Here is a 13356-nt window from a genome sequence, read left to right as displayed (position 1 = left end):
TAGAAGAACTAACCCAAAATGAAAAGAAAATAGATATAATGAATATAAGTGAAACCTGGTATTCCCAAGAGACTGGGAATGATGATCAAATAAAAGGGTTCCAAACTTATAGATCAGATAGAAAAAATAGGAATCAAGGGGGAACCGCAATATATGGGAAAGACAAAAAACAAGGAAAAATATATGAGAAATATAGTAACTCAGAATGTGAACTAATAGCGGTAGAATTTGAATCTGAAAAATTGATGAACATAGTAATATATAGACCTCCTAATACTAAAGAGTTTGACTTAATAATTGAAAAATTGGATGATATATGTAGAAATCACAAGGACTGGACTATTCCTCTATCTGGTGACTTCAACTTTCCTTTCGTAGAATGGAAAGAACGAATAGGAGACTGTGGTTGTACTTATACATATAAAAAAAGAGAGTAATAGTAGTGCAGAAGATAAGAGGCAATTTGAAAAGCTATTAGATATGCTACTAGAATACAACATTCAACAAATAAATCACCTGCCAACAAGAAAGGAAAATACTTTAGACCTAGTATTTGTGAACGAGATGAATTATGTTAAAGAAATAATAGTTTATAATGCGAGTATTTCAGATCATAATGTCATAGAATTAACAGTTCATTCCAAAGCAAGTGAAAATAGAGATAAGCAAGAAATGAAAAAAGTGGGAAGGATATGGAAAATACAACTTCTACAGTAAAAATATAAAATGGTCAGAAATTAATGAAGAATTAAACAAAGATTGGGATAACATTTCGTAAGTGATGACATAAGGGTAAATACGGAGATATTATATAAAATATTGGAGAAAATAGTGGAAAAATATATACCGAAGAAGAAAAGTAAACATCATTCATGCATACCAAGAGACAGAAGGATCTTGTTCCAGAAAATCAGAAAGTGGAAAAAGGTCTTGCAAAAGAAAAAAATGCATGGAAAGTTTATAGAACTAAAAAGTAAGATAGAAAATGCAGAACAAAAGATTATACAATCAAAAGAAAATGAAAAACGGGACTTGGAAGAAAAAAACCCTATTAAATATCAAGCAAAACCCCAAACTATTATACTCATATGCGAAGAAGATGAATAAAAGAAGAATAGAAATAGGCCCTCTGAGAATTGAAGGGAGATTAACGAATGAAAAAAAGGAAATTTGCAACATACTGGCAGAACGATATAAGAGAGAATTCACCCCTAGAATAGATAATGAAGATAATGATATAGAAGTAAGGGACGAAAATAGTGAATATTTAGCTGACATAGAAATTAATGAAGCTGATATTGTGCAGGCAATTAATGAAATTAAAAATGGAGCTGCTGCAGGGCCGGATGGAGTCCCTGCTATTTTGTTAAAGAAAGTAGTTCATTCTATCGCAAAGCCACTTGCAATATTATTAAGACAAAGTGTAGATACAGGCAAGATTTATGATGAGCACAAATTAGCATATATCACCCCTACTTTCAAAAGTGGATCAAGACTAGAGGCAAGTAATTATAGGCCTGTGAGTCTAACATCACATATTATGAAAGTGTATGAAAGGGTAATGAAGAAAAATATTATGAAACATTTAATAAAAAATAATTTGTTTAATATAGGACAACACGGTTTCGTACCCGGAAAAAGTACACAAACCCAACTGTTAGTCCACCGTGAGAACATATTCAAAAATATGAAAAGCGGAAATGAAACAGATGTGGTTTATCTAGACTTTGCAAAAGCTTTTGACAAAGTAGACCATAATATATTAGCAAAGAAAATTAGAAAACACAATATCGTAGATAAGTAGGAAGATGGTTAAAAGAATTTTTACACAACAGAAAACAGATAGTTATTGCAAACGATGAGAAATCGGATGAAACCAAGGTAATATCCGGTGTGCCACAAGGTACGGTGCTAGCTGCAATATTGTTTGTTATTATGATTGAAGACATAGACAGTAATGTTAAGGATTCGGTAGTGAGTAGTTTCGCTGATGACACAAGAATAAGTAGAGAAATTACTTGTGATGAAGATAGGAACGCTCTACAAAGAGACCTTAACAAAGTATATGATTGGGCAGAGGTAAATAGGATGGTATTTAACTCTGATAAATTTGAATCAATAAATTATGGAGACAGAGAAGGAAAGCTATATTGCAATAGAGAGTGTCACAAAGGTCCTTTCAAGCTAGAACTAGAAGAAGTTAAGGACCTAGACTACTGGGAAAGACTACAATCCTTAAAATTATATAGTCTAGAAAGGAGAAGAGAACGCTACATGATAATTCAGGCATGGAAACAGATAGAAGGAATAACAGAAAATATCATGGAACTAAAAATATCAGAAAGAGCAAGCAGAGGTAGATTAATCGTGCCCAAAACTATACCAGGAAAAATAAGGAAAGCACACAGAACATTAATCCACTACGCACCAGCATCGATAATGCAGCGTCTATTCAATGCGTTGCCAGCTCATCTGAGGAATATATCAGGAGTGAGCGTAGATGTGTTTAAGAATAAGCTCGACAAATATCTAAACTGCATCCCAGACCATCCAAGATTGGAATATGCAAAATATACCGGAAGATGTACTAGCAACTCTCTGGTAGACATTAGAGGCGCCTCACACTGAGGGACCTGGGGCAACCCGAACGAACTGTAAGGTCTGTAAGGTCTCTCTGAAGTTACTTGTGGTTCGATTAATCTTTAGGATGTTTCTTGTGTTTAAATTCATCTCTCTCTCTCTCTCTCTCTCTCTCTCTCTCTCTCTCTCTCTCTCTCATAATCTAAGATGTTGCGTTTGTTGTTTGGCATTAATATCTCAACACAAACTATGCAACTATACATCATATACTTGCACACATGCTATTATATATATACATACATACAAATGCACACCTGTATATACTACCTGTCTCTTATATATATGCCCATAATGAAGTAAAAAAAAAACACTTGTACATCGAATTACGTTTGATACGCAACATCTCCAAGAACACCAACAAGAATAAAAAAATAAAAAAAAAGACCAGTTGATGAGAGCTACATATGGGAGTAGGTGAATAGGCTCCAACACTACAGCGTTGTCATGAAGGAGGAGGAGGAAGTCATTAAGTTTTATGCAGCTAATTTAGCCTTCCTTAGGTGCTAGTGTGCGTATGACGGAAGTTTGATAGCTATCTGGAGAGAGGGGGGTGAGGAGACCAACACTGCAGCAGGAAATCGTTAAGTGTTTTTGGGATCTATTGATATTGAGAGTGGGGGGTGGGTGGGTGCTGGACTAGCTAAAAGAGAGAGAGAGAGAGAGAGAGAGAGAGGTTATTGAAAGTTTAGGGCAGCGTATGTGAGAGGAAATATTCTTAATCTTTGGTCTAGATTTGATTATATGAGAGAGAGAGAGAGAGAGAGAGAGAGAAAGAGAGAGAGAGAGAGAGAGAGAGAGAGAGAGAGAGCGAGCAGCAGCATATGTGAGAGAATGATTTTCTGAAATCGTCGATGGAGTTGGATTACAATTGAGAGAGAGAGGTAATAATTGAAAGAGTAGGGTAGCAGATGTGGGACAATGATTTCCTGAAATAGTGGGTGTAGCTATGATTACAAATGAGAGTTTATTAGGTATCTCTCTCTCTCTCTCTCTCTCTCTCTCTCTCTCTCTCTCTCTCTCTCTCTCTCTCTCCTGCTTTCTTTTTCTTTTTCTTTTTCTTTTCTTTCTTTTACGCGCTTATATATTTCTGATATTTGAGAGCGTAACCTCGCAGATAGAAGCGTTTCGTATACAGAGTTGAGAATATGCCTTCAAAAAACGCTTAGCGACGATAGAACCGAAATACACTCAAGTATGTTTGCATCCCGTCAGTAAATATTTACTCGCCCTTGCAATTTATCACTGTTGCCGAGTGGATAGAAGGTAATGTTACATTCATCGCCTGGTTATTATAAATATCTTGGCCCATGAATCATCATTTTAATGAAATTTTCTATCGAGAAAGGTCGTTTCAGACGTTCAGTATTATTATAATTGTTGTTGTTAGTGAAGAAACCCACAGTGGTGTAGGTGTAGGTGTAAATATATATTAAAAATAGGCGTACAAATGTTTTGTATATATTTTAATTTTTGTTTACACCTACACCATTTTAGTGACTCATGCTGTTATTATTATTATTATTGGGGCTTTACTCCTACAAACATCAGCTTCTGTTTTGGACGGATACACACCCCCCCCCCCCCCCGACCATAGCGGGGTAATCATAACAATAATATTTCCAGCTCGGCCATTCGTGCGAATCTCTCTTAAAGAAGACTCTCGGATATAAAGTAACCCAATAAGAAAATGGTTTACGCAGTCTTAAGCTTGAATGATGTCTCCTCCTCCTCCTCCTCCTCCTCCTCCAACGAATACTGCTGGGATAATAGAGCAAATGAAGAGTGATAGGGTAAAGCTTTTAAGTAGGCCCCCCTTCCCCTTCCCTTCTGGTTGGTGAGGGGAGGGGAAGGGAGGTGGGTTTGGGCGAGGGATGAGTTTGAGTTACGTTAGTGAAGGAGAATCACTCGTATTACTACTGCATGAGATTATTGTTATTACTATTATTGCAGCCTAAGTCCTATGAGACAGGATTTAAATTTTCATAAGCGGATTTAATTAGTTAGTCAAATCTTGAAATTCCTGAAGAGGATTTGATTGTTTAAATGTTTGAATTTCTGAATAGGATTTAATTATTTAAATGTTTAATTCTAAAGATGATTTGATTATTTAATTGTTTAATTTTCTTAAGAGGATTTAATTGTTTTAAGAGGATTTAATTGTTTAAATGCTTGGTTAAATTTCTTAAGAGGATTTAATTGTAGAAAAATTTCAAGGGATTTTGATAGGATTCTAAAAGTTATTCTGGGGGGCGATTTAATCAGGATTTCACGATGGGGTTTTGAGACGGATTTAAAAACCGCAGGATATATTTTTGGTAGGATTTGCATCGGAATTGACACCGTTATAGAACAGATAAAAGGTCGAGTTTTCTCTACAACGTAAAATGCTCTATAAATCCATCAGCCAGACCTGCGGTAGCCCTTCAGTAACTCACCAGATGCGGTAAAGTGAGGGTGTGTATCAGGCCTCCGAATAGCGCTGTCAGATGGACGATCCATGGCTAAATTTATCCTTAAATAAACTAAGAACTACTGAGGCTAGAGGGTTGCAATTTGGTATGTTTCATGATTGAAGGGTGGATGATCAAAATACCAATTTGCAACCCTCTAGCCTCAGTAGTTTTTTTAGATTAAGGACGGACGGACAGACAAAGCCAACACAATAGTTTTCTTTTACAGAAAATTAAAAGCAAGATTTCTCAATGCTATTTTGAGACGGATTTATAGGATATATTCTTGGTAGGATTTGTAGGTGGGTTTTCACCGTTATTTTAGAGGGATTAGAGGAAAGGGATTTGGCTTGCTTGGACAAGGAGATATACAGAAATCAACCCGTCATATTATTATGGATTTGGAAGCGATAAAAGCATTGTCATTTAATATGCAACACTTATACGCTCATAGGGAATCATTGTTGGAATGTGTAGTTTGAGGGGTGGCCCTGGGGAAGGGGGGGGGCGTGGAATGGGGTAGGGGTCCCGTACCCTTTGGTTTCCCTGTGTCTTGAGTGATATCCGAATAGCGTGTCCATCCAGAGGAGCTTGATTTAATTTATCCTCCGGATGGTTACCCTTACTTCGTTTTGTATTCCCGGAACTGCGACTTTTTTAAAACTTGGTTTTGTATCCCCGGAATTGGGATTTTTTTTTTTTTTTTCTTGGTGTATCTCTCGGCACTGCGACTTTTTCCTGTTTTGGTTTTGTTTCCCCGAATGTTGGCTTTTTAATTGGTCTTCCTTCCCGATATTGCTACTTTTTTTTCTAGTTTGTATCCCCGAAACTTTTTTTAACTTGGTTTTGCATCCTGGAATTTGGAATTGTGACATTTTTTAAAAACTTATTTTTGTATCCCTAGAATTGCGATTTTTTATAAGTATATGGATATGTTTCGTAATTTCTTATAAGTACTTGAACACATTTTGGAATTTATTATAAGTACGTGTGCATTTTGCAATTTTGCAGTATCAACTATTTGATTAATGTAAAGGTCAGACAATATCCGATTAGCATTGTGAAATAAAATTCCATAAAAGAAAAGCTATTCTCTCTCTCTCTCATTTGAATTGCCTATTAAAAAAACTCTCTCTCTCTCTCTCTCTCTCTCTCTCTCTCTCTCTCTCTCTCTCTATCTCTGCTACTCTCCTCTCTCTCTATCTCTCCTCTCTCCTCTCGCGCTCTCTCTCTCTCTGTGCATATATTTGAAACTTGGTTCTCCCTACGCGTAGACTTGATCGTCAAATGAGGGAAAATCGAATCCTTGCTTGGGCGGAGTTTTTCTTCATATCAATTCCTTATTCGGATTTCAATAATTTTTCTGTGGAAAGGTATTTAGAAAAATATAAAAGTTCATTGTACTATATAAAAATAGTACAATGTAACCACTTTTGTAAGGTATGCATTGTAGCCTTTAATTTGTTCGTGTTTATAAGTGACATACACGATCGTTATGATGGTTGGAGTTTATTCATTCATGTGTTTTATTCAGTCGTGATTTGTATTCATTCCTATTTTTTCTCTTTACAGGTGAGTACTGGAATCGTGTAATCCTTGTTTGTCGTCGGTTGTAGAGTAAACCTTACAGTAAGGTAAGTCCCAGGACGTTCTTTCAATCCCTTTGCGCTATCTCGGATCATTATTGTCTTTCTATTTTATTCTTCACCCTCTCCTAACTATTGTTTTAATGTTTATTTGCAGTGCTGAGTGACCGACTGTTTCCCAGCGCTTAGCCATAGGTCTAGGCGATTTTGTATTCCAATTCCAATAGCAGGAAATACTGACATGGATAACGACTTTTTATTCAAATTCAAGTATATACTGACATGAATAACTTATTTTTATTCCAATTTCAATTCCAATTAGTACTGACATTGATAACTTTTATTTCAATTCCAAGTCCTGTACATACTGACATGGATAACGAATTTATATTCCAGTGCCAATTCTAGTATTAAGCACTGACATGGATAACCATTTTATAATCCAATTCCAGTAATTACTGACAGTGATAACGATTTTTTATTCCAATTCCAGTAAGTACTGACATGGATGACGATTTTAAATCCCCATTGGAATTCCATTAAGCACTGACAGGGATAACGATTTTATATTCCAATTCCAGTAAGTACTGACATAGATAGAGTACCTTGACAGGTAAGAGAAATGTGAAGGTTTTCGTAGCTTGAAACGTGTGGTCGCACGAACCAGCCTTGCGGAATCACTCGCCAGCAATTGGTGGAGTGTTAGTTAACAGCGTGACACCCGTATTGCAGAGATGATATTGATCATCGGGCAAGTATTCGCTGGAAATGCGGGTTAACCGCTCTCGGATTTGATTGGTGTCAAGTATAAAAATATTTCGCTCAATTGATCTTGTTCTGCCGTGATTTTTCGGGCCGTGTGAACTGTGATGGGCTTCCATAGTGGGTTACGTGCGTGTGTATGTGTGTGGTTTGTGTGATTTCTTGTTGTGAGATTTTGTCCCAGAGGTTTATTATTATTATTATTATTATTATTATTATTATTATTATTATTATTATTATTATATATTCAGAAGATGAACCTTATTCATATGGAACAAGCCTTCAGGGACAATGACTTGAAATTCAAGCTTCCAAATATATGTTCATTAGAGAGAAATTATTATTATTATTATTATTAATTATTATTATTATTATTATTATTATTATTATTATTATTATTCAGAAGATGAACCCTATACTTATGGAACAAGCCCACAAAAGGGGCCATTGACTAAAAAAATCCAATTTTCCAAAGAATATTATAACTTAGGTTGTTATTTACAGAATTTTCCTTGTGGTTTCTTTTACGAACGTGTTAGTACTTAACGCTGGAAAATATAATTTACAAGAGAATTGAAAACTGTTTTCATGTTTACTTAGTGTAGGTACCCAGTTTATCATGCTGTTATAACTATAAGTTCCAAACACACGCATAAAATTTGTATATATAAATACCTGACTCACATCAGGATTTACCCAGGTCATTTAGTTGAAAGACCATTGTGTGGCGCCCTTGCCTTTCAGTTGAAAGGCCTGCACAGAAAGTTATATCTGTTGCACAAGTGATTGTGTGTTGATTATTCATTATATATATATATATATATATATATATATATATATATATATATATATATAATATATATATATTATATTACTACTTAGGCACAATTTTTCACGGATACAACATTCATTGAATAGAATGGCTTTTTCACTGTTTACCAGCTTTTTTGAAATTGATTCATATTTTCTAATTATTTTCTTCACTTCATTGTTCAGGTTACTAATGGACACATAATGGGGTTCTTCCATTTACTCCAGTATTTTTACAAAAACGCGACAGCTGTTTCGTCAACCTATACGTATTGACGTTATCAAGCGTACTGATACAAATATGTTGTTGTTTAAGATTAAGCTGGCTTTATGCCAGCACGAGCTCTTGCTCATAGAGCAGCCCGTAGAATACAAATATGAGCCTACATGCGTTTTGTGACGTCATGAGGACGGAAAGGTAGTACAATTGCCAGATACCTAGTTTTAAATATTTACAAAAGACTATAGTGAAACATAAAATAAGACAAATAAATAAATATGTTAACAGAAATTATATCAAAAGTTGAAAGTAAGTTATTATATACAAATTTTACATAAATATATATTAATTACATATATGTTTAATTAACAAAATGTCAGTGTGCGCTCCTGTCCGCGTGTGGTAGTGGTCTTGTTCCACGCGGGTGAAGGGCTGCCCTCCTGCACGAGGGCAAAGATCGGTCTGCCTCGCGTTGGATGTTAAGGTTTGGGCGTTGGGTGGCGATGCTGACGGCTTCTGATATCAATAAACGATTGTAGTTGCCTTCCTTGTGGATTATTTTGGTGTTTGTGAGAAGTTCTTGAAAGGATGGTTTTTTATTGTGGGTATCCACAAAGTGCTGGTGAATAGCACCTTGGTTTCTGTGGGCCTGCATGCGACGTTTGAGTGTAGTGGTTGTGTGTCCGGTATAGCATTTTTGGGGGGACTGACATTGCTCGTCAGCACAGACAAACTTGTAAACTATATCAGATTCAACCTCTTTCTCCGTCGATGGAGCCGTACTATTTTTCATTACCAGTGAGGCCGTAAGATTTGGTTTGCAGTAAATTCTTGCTGTTATTTTGTTATATGGTGCTAGGGGGGTGGTTCCTCTTCGCAGTATACCAAGGAGGGCTTTCCTTTCGTCTTCGTGGTGTTTGTTGTATGATATCTGATGGTATATCACTATTTCTTTGTCTTGTGTGTTGTCCCTCGGGGTCGACCCCGAGGGACAACACACAAGACAAAGACAAAGAAATAGTGATATACCATCAGATATCATACAACAAACACCACGAAGACGAAAGGAAAGCCCTCCTTGGTATACTGCGAAGAGGAACCACCCCCCTAGCACCATATAACAAAATAACAGCAAGAATTTACTGCAAACCAAATCTTACGGCCTCACTGGTAATGAAAAATAGTACGGCTCCATCGACGGAGAAAGAGGTTGAATCTGATATAGTTTACAAGTTTGTCTGTGCTGACGAGCAAATGTCAGTCCCCCCAAAAATGCTATATCGGACACACAACAACTACACTCAAACGTCGCATGCAGGCCCACAGAAACCAAGGTGCTATTCACCAGCACTTTGTGGATACCCACAATAAAAAACCATCCTTGCAAGAACTTCTCACAAACACCAAAATAATCCACAAGGAAGGCAACTACAATCGTTTATTGATATCAGAAGCCGTCAGCATCGCCACACAACGCCCAAACCTTAACATCCAACGCGAGGCAGACCGATCTTTGCCCTCGTGTAGGAGGGCAGCCCTTCACCTGCGTGGAACAAGACCACTACCACACGCGGACAGGAGCGCACACTGACATTTTGTTAATTAAACATATATGTAATTAATATATATTTATGTAAAATTTGTATATAATAACTTACTTTCAACTTTTGATATAATTTCTGTTAACATATTTATTTATTTGTCTTATTTTATGTTTCACTATAGTCTTTTGTAAATATTTAAAACTAGGTATCTGGCAATTGTACTACCTTTCCGTCCTCATGACGTCACAAAACGCATGTAGGCTCATATTTGTATCAAGAGCCCGTGCTGGCACAAGGCCAGCTTAATCTTAAACAACAACAACATATTTGTATCAGTACGCTTGATAACGTCAATACGTATAGGTTGACGAAACAGCTGTCGCGTTTTTGTAAAAATACTGGAGTAAATGGAAGAACCCCATTATGTGTCCATTAGTAACCTGAACAATGAAGTGAAGAAAATAATTAGAAAATATGAATCAATTTCAAAAAAGCTGGTAAACAGTGAAAAAGCCATTCTATTCAATGAATATATATATATATATATATATATATATATAGATATTATATATATATATATATATATGTATATATATATATATATATATATATATATATATATATATACATATATATATATATTATTATACTATATACATATATATAGTTCGTGGTTCCGTGGTTAACGACCTAGCCTTATTAGATGGGAAATTAGAGTTCTGTTGCAAGAGTGATTCATTGCTTGTGCCGTTACTGACAAGTTGCTGGTGAGCTTCTCTTAAGTGAGAAAGCGGCTGTTGCTGTTTAGGAGAAAGCACGCAGATCTCCTAAATCTCTCTCTCTCTCTCTCGTATCAAGTGATCTCGTATGAGGACTGTTATGGATTTGTGTATCTTCATTAGTATTCATCTGGCCGAGTGTAATGTCAGTGTAGCCGTGATGGATGCGGTTAAATTGCCGGTGTCCTTGCATTGAAAGCCTCCCAAAAAATTATCCTTCTTGTCTCCCGGTGCCTCCCCCCCCTCCTTCGCCTACCCTCTCCTCCCCCTTCCCCGTGGATTAAGCCAGTTGTTAAAATGTTATTAAGGCCGGTTCTCCTTATTTCCTATTGCATACTGATTGACTTGACATACTCGAATTTGTCGAAAGGAACTGTTTAGTGGCTGCTTTCAGTTCTTTTGTTAATGTCGACGGTGCTTGGGAAGGGGAAGGGGGGGGGGGACTGGGAGACTTTAGAGTATCGTCATTTCTTGATTACGACGTCGTCTTCGGCGTCGACGCCAAAAAGGATCCGTGTTGTGGCTTCTTTCAGTGTTTTTGTTAATTTCAAAAGTGCTCGTATATTGGTTGGGGAAGGGGAAAGTTTGGGGCGGGGGTGGGTGGGGGGAGGCCTTTAGAATATCGTCATTCGATGATTAGGACGTCGTCGGCGTCGTCTTCTTCGGCGTCGATCGACGACGCCAGGGAGCCAGCCAGCAAAAGCGCCGAAGCGCATTAAAAATTTTGGGACGGCCCGTTGGTATGGGAAATTTCTCGTGAGCCCCATTTAAACGTTTGCTCGTCGGGGTTGACAACAGAGTTGCCAAGTCGCAATGAACTGCAGCGCTTGTTATCATCATCTCTTAACAAGAGAAACTTGTCGTTTCGTTTCGTCCCTTTTCAAGTTTTAGTTCGAGCTTCTCAGTGGCGCTCTGGTGAGGCGAGAGACGGTTTTGGGGGAGAGATAGATAAAGGTTCATTGATAAAAGTATTTGCAGGTTGGGGTAGTTAGTTACGAGAAGAAGAAGAAGAGAGATTTTGAAGCGCTCTGCGAAAAATGAGGTACTGGGCGACCGGTAGGTGGAGTCACGCTCGTAGCATAGACTTCGGCGGGATGATGTGTACCAATGTGCGTTAGTTGTGTGTGTGTCTAGTGGAGGTGGCGATGGTAGTGTGGAGTGGAGAGGTTTTGCTGGTGTGTGTAGTGGTATTGTGAGAGTGAGTGTGGTGGGCAATGTGGGTGAGGAGATGATGATGAGAGAGTGTAACTAGAGACTTATATCGTCCATGTTATCCTAACGACACCTACCTACCTACCTCCGTCCTCCGTTCCTCCACGTGTGTTCCACATAATAACGACTTAGCTGGACTTCGGCAGAAGAGTTGCCACTGTGGTCATTCCCATTTTTAATGTGATTTTTGCAGTTTTGTGAATAGTCACCGTGGTGGCTTCTCTCTCTTTCTCTTTTCTTGTGCAGAGCGATAAGATTTCGTCGTAGACTGTGGTCTTCTGAAACTGACCTTTTAAACAGAAGTGGATTATTATTATTATGTGAAGTGCATTTATGACCATCTTTCCCTTGACGAGACTTTATTAATCGTGATGATATCGGATGAATTCCGAATAAAATGTAAAGCATCACAGAGTTCTCCGCTAAGCAGCGAAGAGATACGGATGGAGAGAGAGATAGAGAGAGAGAGAGAGCCAGCCTGTTGATATACTATAAGAGTAATAATGATAATCTGTGTATATAGATGGGAGCGCTCGGCGCTTCTTTTTTTTATTATTATTATTTTTATTTGTATCTGCTGTCGGCACATCTGTGATGCGAAGGTGTACCAGATAACAGAAGCGTCAGTTGTTTTTCCGAAACAGCTGTCTCGCTATCAAAATTGTAGGGAAATTGTGTGGGAGTGATTATGTGCGTTCTCAGAGGGTTGTTTTTTTTTTTTTTTTATACGATAGTGGAAAATCATCTGCTATTAAGCAAGGCCATTGGACCTTGAATCTAACCTGCTGACTGAATCCCAGTGGAAGGCGAGGTACCTCAGGGAGGGATATTAGTGCCTACACTTATTTCTCGTTCTTTTCATGTTGAAACACCACGGTTGTAGAAGAATGGAGTCCTTCGCTATTATTCGAGTTTATTGAAGGATTATGTATATGTGTATATATGTATCATTTTCTCCAGTTCATAGAACGTTAAGTTTGGGAATATAGAACTCCTGTATCGAGTCTGTGTTGAAAAGATATGAAAAAATGTTTTGCTCCTTGTACATATATATTGTATATTATATATATATATATATATATAATATATATCTATATAGTATATATATAATATAGTATTATATATATGAACCCTCTTGAATTTTTGCGCATATAAAAAATCTTATATTTGCTGTTATACAGTGAATGAAGTGCAATTGTTTCTAATGTTGTACAGTTGTTTTGAAAATTCCATTTAGCGTAGAAAGTAGCTTGTCAGTGCAGTACCGTGATTAACACACTTAGCTTCTAAATGTAAATATTTATATTCGAATGATTAACACATTTAGCTTCTAAATGAAAATATTTATATTCG

General features: G+C 37.1%; 1 protein-coding gene across 1 annotated transcript in view; it reads left to right on the top strand.

Annotated features, from left to right (window-relative positions):
• The first annotated feature begins 11868 nt into the window (after nt 1-11868).
• The window catches only part of LOC135206206 (aryl hydrocarbon receptor nuclear translocator homolog), a 180697-nt gene continuing 179209 nt past the window's right edge, over nt 11869-13356 (top strand). Inside the window, 1 exon segment of the mRNA XM_064237544.1 lies at nt 11869-11966. The gene's annotated coding sequence lies outside the window, so the exon portion shown is untranslated.

The sequence above is a fragment of the Macrobrachium nipponense genome, chromosome 29 (assembly GCF_015104395.2).
Source record: "Macrobrachium nipponense isolate FS-2020 chromosome 29, ASM1510439v2, whole genome shotgun sequence".
NCBI lineage: Eukaryota > Metazoa > Arthropoda > Malacostraca > Decapoda > Palaemonidae > Macrobrachium > Macrobrachium nipponense.
Note: the sequence above shows the minus strand (reverse complement) of the source record. Positions and strands in the feature narration are given on the sequence as shown.